An 8,683-nucleotide genomic window follows, 5' to 3' on the forward strand; every position below is an offset into this window, starting at 1 on the left:
TGTCAGAAGGTGTCTCTTAAGGCAAAACATTTGTGAGGTTTTGGACACAGCCAATGTGCTCGATCACTTCTGTCTTAAAAGCAATATGCCCGGTTGAATTTCAGTTCAATCGCCAGTACTTTTGTCATAATGTTGATTTTAAAATAGTTTTGAAAAATTCGCTATGAAATCAATAGACAGTCTCCGCAGACTGCGCATGCGACGTGATAGGTCTAGCTAATACAGTATAACGTTAAATTATGCTACATTCTCTATTGTTGTGCTTTTGACACATAGTCTTATATTTGATAACTTTATTAATTACATGCACCGAAACTGGCAGTCCACCAGAGGGAGACAACGCACCACAAAAAAACAAAACAAAAACAAACCTCTAACAAATTCATGCACGTATGCCACAAAAATGGGTTAAAAAGCATCTCCGAAACTCAGCAACAAAAGTATACCAAAATTATTATCAGCCTCGTTAGCGCAGTAGGCAGCGCGTCAGTCTCATAATCTGAAGGTCGTGAGTTCAATCCTCACATGGGGCATGTCGCACTTTTGACAGTCCAGAAATTTGGTGCAATTTATCAGAAACTTTCACTCTTTAAAGCGCGAACAGTGCAAACTAAAGGATACAACGGAGTAAAAGACTCTGTTGATCTTATTTTCTCCCAAAACACTAAATAGCTTTATAAAAAAATAATAAATAAATAAAGCAATTTCACAAACACCTGTTTGTCACTATACACTGGAACATTTTCCTGTTCCATGAGATCTTTGCGTGTGGTGTCTTTAAGTTGATTTTGAGGCAATTTGATCTAATAAAAAAATTAAAATAATTAAAAAATAATTAAAAAAACTATATATATATATATATATATATATATATATATAAGCTTATAATGTCACTTCATAACTTCACTGACTACTTCACTGACACTGTGTACGTTGTTTTTAACCGGACCTTTGCTGGGAAGGAAATGTACAGACTGGACCTCCTGGAACTTTAATTGAATACCACTGTTCTAAATCTTTTCATTTGTGTCGTAGCGTTAACGTGTGCAGCCTAAAATGGAATGCGACATCCGTTTATTGTCGGCGCAAAGATGGACGCTTCCAGTGTAGAGAGCATCAATGAATATAATGGGGTTCTATTGCTTTTGACGCGATGCGCCACTCGCATCTGGTGTAGACAGGGTGTGAGGCATGTTTCCCAAAAGCATCGTAGTTCGTAAAAACGTTCGTAAATTAAGGAGAGCTTTGAACCTATCTTAAGTTCATTAAGTGCAACTTAAACGTATCTTTCTGGAATCATTCACAGTTTATCAAAGACAATGGAACATTTAATAAATTGTATTAATATACCTTGATAATTGGAAAGTCACTGTAAACTATTTTAGAGGATAATAATAGTTTTGAAAATTCGCTATGAAATCAGTAGTCAGTCCCTGCAGTCTGCCCATGCGACGCGATAGGTCTAAATGTACAAGACACATAGCTAATACAGTATAATGTTAAATTAGCCTTCTTTGAAGCAGAATTGTAATGGCAATAGAAAGACAATATGCTCTTATTAAACAGATTATTTAAGAAGACACACTGTAAAAAATGTCCATGCACTTCAACTTAAAAAATAAGTTTAACTGCTGCCTTAAAGTTTTAAGTCAAATCAACATAGCATTACAAATTATTTTAACTCATTATTTTATGTAATGTAAAATGTAAAATAATAAATTGGGAAAACTTATAATGTGTTGAAATAACCTGTAAATCCTCATTGATTTAACTTAAAATTTAAGGTAGCAGTTAAACTTAAGTTTTAAGATCAAGTAGTTTTTTTTTTTTCTACAGTGCATGTGAGTAATGTGACCACGCAGTTTAAAACTTAAATAAATATGCCTAAATAAATAATTAAAATATGGTTAAGAAAGGAGATCAGAGTGAGAGTGTGCAATGAAAGTCTCTCTCTCTCTTCCTCCTCCTATAGGCAGGTTCAAATCTGCTCGTCTTTAGACTTTGTACATGGTAGTAACAAACTGCATGCTGCATAATGGCAGAACAGTGCCTTGAACTCTAACCAGATGATCTATTAATATTTTGATACTGTAGGTGTATGAGTAGTTCAATACTGATGCCCTTCATTTTAATACAGTTACGTGTGCATCAGTTTCCAGCCAAAGTAACAAAACTTTATGCTACGTGAGAGCCCCTTATGATTCACATCGCGTACATTTACGTTACATGCATTTATTGCGTGACTTTCATTCATCTCTATGATTTAGCATCAATAGCCTACATCTGAAACGCCATCTTACTAAAGCCAACATTATTTCTTTAATTAAATTCGGCGCCTCGACAAGGTTACAGACAACTTCCATGTTTGTTAGTATTTCCACATTATTTTTATGTTGAGAAGACAAACTCCTGAAGACAAGAAGACTTCTGACAAAAGTGATCAGCACCTTTGGACTGGACAGCTCCCGTAATGAAGCACTTAAGTTCAACTTGATTACGAGCGATCTGCGTACTGGTTTGGGAAACTCCGTTACTCCATCATAAACTAACGAGCGACGATAGTTAAAATGATCGTAAAAGCTTGAGTTGCAACGTTATCGGGAAGCCCATGTCTGATTTCCCTATCAGTCAACCGTTGCATGGCGAAGGCATTAAAAGTGGTCTGACTTGTGTTGTTTACATCTTTTGCCGTCTGCCTACTGTTACTGGCATACGATCTGGCATCATACAGGTATGGTTTTGGATATAATTCTGTCTTTACTGAGTAACCTGCAAAAATAGTCATTTATTTCTTTAAATGCAATAGAATCCTCCCTACTATGATATAAAACAGCATTATATTATTTGCTTATAAGAACAACATTTTAGTGATTTTCTCAAAAAACAAAAAAAAAACAACAAAAAAAAAAAATTTTTTTTACATGGGAATCTTCTGCCTCAAGAAACTTGGATTCAAATAGGGACAAGCTGGTATGAAAATGAGGGCAATGTGGGTAAAAGTGTTTTTAAATACTTTTGCTCTTCAACTGATCCTGCCAGTTCAGATAAATGTTTTTCAGTTACCAGTTTGTAAAACACTTATAAGAAGGTACACATGGATTAACTGAGAAACCTTGAGATTAACAGAGATCTTAATATTCACGTTTCTGTCTAAAACATTATTTGTTCTTTCCTTTAGTATGAGTTTGGGAATCTAATTGCATTTGATCGAAAATCCCCGTTTAATCCAAATGTGACCATCTACATTCACTGGGCTGTATACGTGGGTGAGGGAAAGATCGAAGGGCTGGAGGGGGAAAAGAAAAGATGAGAACATTTTCCATATCACTGGTAAATTGATCTGTTCATACAATGGGGCTAAATGCACACCTAAAGGATTTTTTTTATTTTTTATTTTTATTTATTTATTTTTTTTTGTCACAAAGTGAGTCTAATTTTATTTGAATCTCTAATGAAGCCAGATGTGACCATCTTCACCTACTGGGCTGTGGGGAAGGGAAGGGCCAATGTCTGGAGGATATAAAACATAATAATAATTTTCCATTTATATAGTATACTGAAATGTTCGTGACCACATAACTTTCAACTTAACTATAACATTATCTTGAGGCCTTTCTTGTGAAACCTAATTTGAAAGTGTTGGACTCGCTGTACAAACAGCTCATAGAAATAAAATGTGAAATGAGCAATTGCTTGCAATTAGTTGCTCTTCTTCTCTAATAATACGATTTATTCTAGTCCATTGTTAAATGATCATATAAGCATTTTCATAGACTTTCGCGTTTTATTTCACAAAAAATAATTTATAATATAAATAAATATAAAATAATACATATAAAATGTATAAATAGTATATAAGGGCAACTTTTCCCCTCAAACTTAATTGAGTGATGTTATGGAGCTTGCATAGATAATATTTTATTGCCAGCAAATGCTGCATGCTCTATTGTTGTGCATTTGATACATAACCTTATATTAGATAACTTTATTAATTACCTGCTTTGAAATGACTTGGCTTGAGTTGGCTTGAGCAAACTGGCAGTCCACCAGAGGGAGACAACTCACCACAAAAAAAATAAAAATAATAAAAAATAAAAACCAATCATTTTGACAATAGCCAATTGTTCATCAGCCAATCAGAATCATAATTACAAAACGTTTAGAGCAAAAGCCTCGTTAGCGCAGTAGGTAGCGCGTCAGTCTCATAATCTGAAGGTCGTGAGTTCGATCCTCACACGAGGCAAGTAGCACTTTTGACAGTCCAGCAATTCAGTTAAACTCTTCCACTCATTAAAGCGCGAACCATAGGGCACAATGGAGTAAAAGGCTACTTTTATTTATCTTTCTCCCAAAACACTAAATAGCAACAAAAACTACCACAGCATTTTCACAAACACCTGTTTGTCACTACACTGGAACATTTTCCTGTTCCAGGAGATCTTTGCGTGTGGTGTCTATAAATTGATTCTGAGGCAATTTGATCATTATTTTTTTGTTTTTTTTTAAACGTTGCAATTTTATGTAGCTAATGAAAATCCCTTTTCAGATAAAATACTAATTTATCATTTTCAGTGTTGTTTAAGGTCATTTAATCAAAGATTTTTCAATAACTGTCCAATAAGAATAAGGAGAGTATTTGGGGTAAAAAGCACCCCTGTTGCAGGGACCAAAGGCTCTTATTAAACACACTGTTTTTCTTAAGTGGGGGGAATAGATTTGATATGAAAAATGTTCAAGGTGGGCTCACATTGACTCATTCAGTCATAATAGATTAGTTTGTGAGCTGTAATAAAATGCCAAATGTGTTTGAAATTAACAGGAAATGGTTGACATTTTTCTGAATTAGTTATTTTGAGTAAGCATCATCTTATTTTGTCACTCAAAAAAGTATCTTGCTGTCTCAAACTTATTTGCATGAGATGACAAATTGATCCCTATAACTATTGCCTCAGTATCTACACAATATCAATTTAAACCCCATAGGGGCCTTTTACCCCAAGTGTGGGATAAAAGGCTCCCTCACAACCTTTTTTTTATTTTTTATAATTAATTTGAATCTAAACAACCTTCCGTAATTATTTCTTTTCACATAAATTATGTTGCTCCATCAATATTCAATAAAAATACTTTTTTTTTTTTTTTTTTGACCTTGGTACATTTTGTGACCAGACAAAAGCTACATTTCCTTAAGGGGTGCCTTTAGCCCCATTGTACCCTGCACATCTCCAGATGACTGTCCTTTTTTTGTACTTACAGTAACAACAATAAAGTGTGGGTATCTGGGTAACCCACTTCAATCTGATTTGGATGTATTCATTATTGTAATTTGATTTGTAAATTGTATTTATTGTTCGTGTTTATTTTATTACTTCATGTTCCATTGATACAATCCAACATTTGATCAAGAATTATTTTATTTCCACTTGAATTCCCCATATTTTAATTATCCTTTTTTTTTATTGAATTGTATCTGTGTATATAAGGTTCAACCTCTATTTGTTTACCCTGAAATAAGTACACAGATTTAATTAGAGGTACACCGTATACATTAGGTATAGGGAGAGCATGTGTAGGGCTACAATAGTATTGCTACAAACATACAAACAAGCATAGGATTAGGCTACTATGCATATAGATCTGATGGTGCTAGATAGTAGTACTTTGATATGTCCATAAATCACATTATTTCCATGGGTCAATGTGCCAAAAAATACTTTTTTTCATTTTGAAAATAGTCTGCCAATTACTTACCAAAGAAGACATTATTTTTGTTTGTCTGGTAAACATGTTACATCTGCATTAAATTTAATATTTGGCAATAACAAAAATGTTGCAAGCAAGCAACTTAGAATTTACATGAACTGCGAGTCAAACTCAGAGTGAGTGAGTGAGTGAGAGAGAGAGATTTCTGAATGATCCCACATGCTGAATGAATTCAGTGACACACTCAGTCAACGGGATGCAGCAGCAGCAGCGTGTTTACAGCCGGTACAGCATGTCCAGTACAAGCGACTTGGTCCTCTTTTTGCCCCCTAGCTCGGGCGATACACATTTTGCAAACGATCTTTTATCATTTATCAAGTCATGCGTGAATGTGAGCTGGATTATTACGGTGCTTGCGGTGGAGCTCGTGGTGCTGTCCGTTGCGCGTGCTCACAGCTGTCGCGAGGTGAAAACGGCGTTCCAGGTGCGTCAGATCGGCCCGCTCAAATGGGTGCCGGAAACACCTGCCACAGGTAAGTCCAAACAACACGGTCAGTTGCTCATATATGGAAAAACTTGAAGAGGGTCATGAAGACAGGATATCGTTGTTTAACTGTGGCGAACCTTGAAATGCATGGCTTTTTGTCGTCCTTGCTTCGAAATGTTCAAGTGTAACCATTTCCATCAGAACATCAAAGTTACTCTGTCTCAAACAGTGTAGGAAGCTTTGAGCTTACTTAATTTCTTGCTTTGTTGACAGTGGTAACCTCAGTGCCACTGTAGCTTTCATTATTGAAGTATAGCCTAATATTAAATATTAACTTATAATATTAAAGTTAGGGCCTGGGTAGCTCAGCAAGTATTGACGCTGACTATCACCCCTGGAGTGGCCAGTTTGAATCCAGGGTGCGCTGAGTGACTCCAGCCAGGTCTCCTAAGCAACCAAATTGGCCCGGTTGCTAGGGAGGGTAGAGTCACATGGGGTAACCTCCTTGTGGCCGCTATAATGTGTGGTTCTCGCTCTTAGTGGGGCGCCTGGTGAGTTGTGTGTGGATGCAGCAGAGAACAGAGTGAAGCCTCCACATGCTCTATGTCTCCGCAGTAACGCGCTCAACGAGCCATGTGATCAAATGCGCGGACTGACAGTCTCAGAAGCGGAGGCAACTGAGATTCGTCCTCCAGCACCCAGATTGAGGCGAGTCACTATGCCACCACAAGGACTTGGAGCACACTGGGAATTGGGCATTCCAAATTGGGGAGAAAAGGGGAGAAAAAAATAAATAAAACTGTAGGCCTACTAGAGATTGAGTGTTTCAGATTCATAAGAAAATCTTTAGAAACTAGATCAAGGGAAATAATAGGCAATATTGTGCATCACTTGTTCCTTAAAAATGGTCAAAATAAATAATCAACACCCTATAGTCATCAGCCTACCATTTATTGCTAAAATTTAAAGGGATACTTCACACCCAAAAATAAAAATTCTGTCATTATTTATTTATGCTCATGTTGACTTTAGTTCTTTTGTGGAATGTAAAGGAGATGTTAGTCAGTCACCTTTATTTTTATTGCATTATTTTTTATTCCATACAGAAAAGTGAATGTGACTGAGACCAACATTTTACGTTCGAGTTCCATAGAAGAAACTAAGTCATGTAGGTTTGGAACAAAATGAGGGTGGATGACAGAATCTTAATTTTTGGGTGAGCTTTTCCTTTAACCTGTTTCTCCTGACAGAGAAAGTTGATGTTATTTACCTTATTTTAATTTATGTTAATAGATCTCTGGTCTCTCAGTTTTGTAAGTTTCATTGATTTTTTTTTTTTCCAGAGAGTTTAAGGTAGTGCCTGTGTCTGCTTTAAGGCTCTCGACTCAACTGTAGATAATATGTCTTGGTAAATTTCAGAGAAGGATCATGTCAGGTTAAGGGAATCAGTGTTGACAGATACATTCAGCCAGCTGCTTGGACGCATGACTCAGCAAACAGGAGTGAGCTCTGCTGGAATGACACCGGCTGAGCTCACCGGTTACAAATACGCTGGGCCAGAGTTCTCACGGTGCATGGATGTGCAGCCAGATTCAGTTTTCCTATGAAAAGGGTGCTTAATCCAGCTCCTCGAAATTGACTCTTCTCCTGTTTAGTTCCAACTCTAATCAAACACTCCTGAACCAAACCTGATCTAGCCTAGTCAAGGTCTTTGGGTTCACTTGTAAAGGTGACTGTGATGAGGAGGAGGGCGGGGCCGGGCCGTGACTAATTGGGCTAATCAGCCGAGGTTAGGGATAAGTTCAGCGGAACCCGGCAGTTCGGGAGAGAGAGAGAGCCACATGCAGCTGCCGTGCGTGTTTGTGTTGTGTGTCTTTTTGTTTAAATTAAATATTATTTTGGCTGTTCAGCCAGTTCCCGCCTCCTCCTTTCCCATTTCAACCTTGTTACAGTGACTGTGTCTGAAAAGGAAGGTATGCTGCCTTTCTATGACTTCCTTTCCTCTGTAAAACAAAAGGCAATGTTATCAGAATGACTGCCTCAGTCACCATTCACTTTTGTTGTATGGAAAAAAAAAGATGCCGTGAAAGTGAACAATGACACAAACATCTTTTGTGTTGCATGAAAGAAAGTCATACAGGTTTAGTACAAAATAAGATTGAGTTAATGATAACAGAATTGTTATTTTTTGGGTGAACTGTCCTTTCAAAAGCAGTGGTGATGGGGCACCTTTGACTTCAGGAGTGCCTGATCACGCGCAGCCAGTTATGTACCATTTAGGTGCCCCTCCTTTTCATGCCCACTGCAGCCAAGAGCTTGGCAGCAGGGTGATGATTGAAATGATTACATGTGGGGGTCAACCTGTCAGAAGGTATCTCTTAAGGCACCTTACCTCCGTATAGTGCCTGAAAAGGCAACATTTTTGAGGTTTTGGACACAGCCAATGTGCTCGATCACTTCTGTCTTAAAAGGAATATACCGGGTTCAATTCAA

At 37.1% G+C, this 8,683-nt stretch overlaps 2 non-coding genes across 2 annotated transcripts; both read left to right on the forward strand.

The window, feature by feature from the left end:
- The first annotated feature begins 460 nt into the window (after positions 1-460).
- trnam-cau (transfer RNA methionine (anticodon CAU)) lies at positions 461-533 on the forward strand. The gene has a single exon. It is a non-coding gene; the product is annotated as a tRNA-Met (tRNA).
- Positions 534-4,170: 3,637 nt separating this feature from the next.
- On the forward strand, positions 4,171-4,243 carry trnam-cau (transfer RNA methionine (anticodon CAU)). Its single transcript has one exon. It is a non-coding gene; the product is annotated as a tRNA-Met (tRNA).
- Positions 4,244-8,683: the final 4,440 nt, after the last annotated feature.

Source organism: Myxocyprinus asiaticus, unplaced genomic scaffold, assembly GCF_019703515.2.
Source record: "Myxocyprinus asiaticus isolate MX2 ecotype Aquarium Trade unplaced genomic scaffold, UBuf_Myxa_2 HiC_scaffold_95, whole genome shotgun sequence".
Taxonomy (NCBI): domain Eukaryota; kingdom Metazoa; phylum Chordata; class Actinopteri; order Cypriniformes; family Catostomidae; genus Myxocyprinus; species Myxocyprinus asiaticus.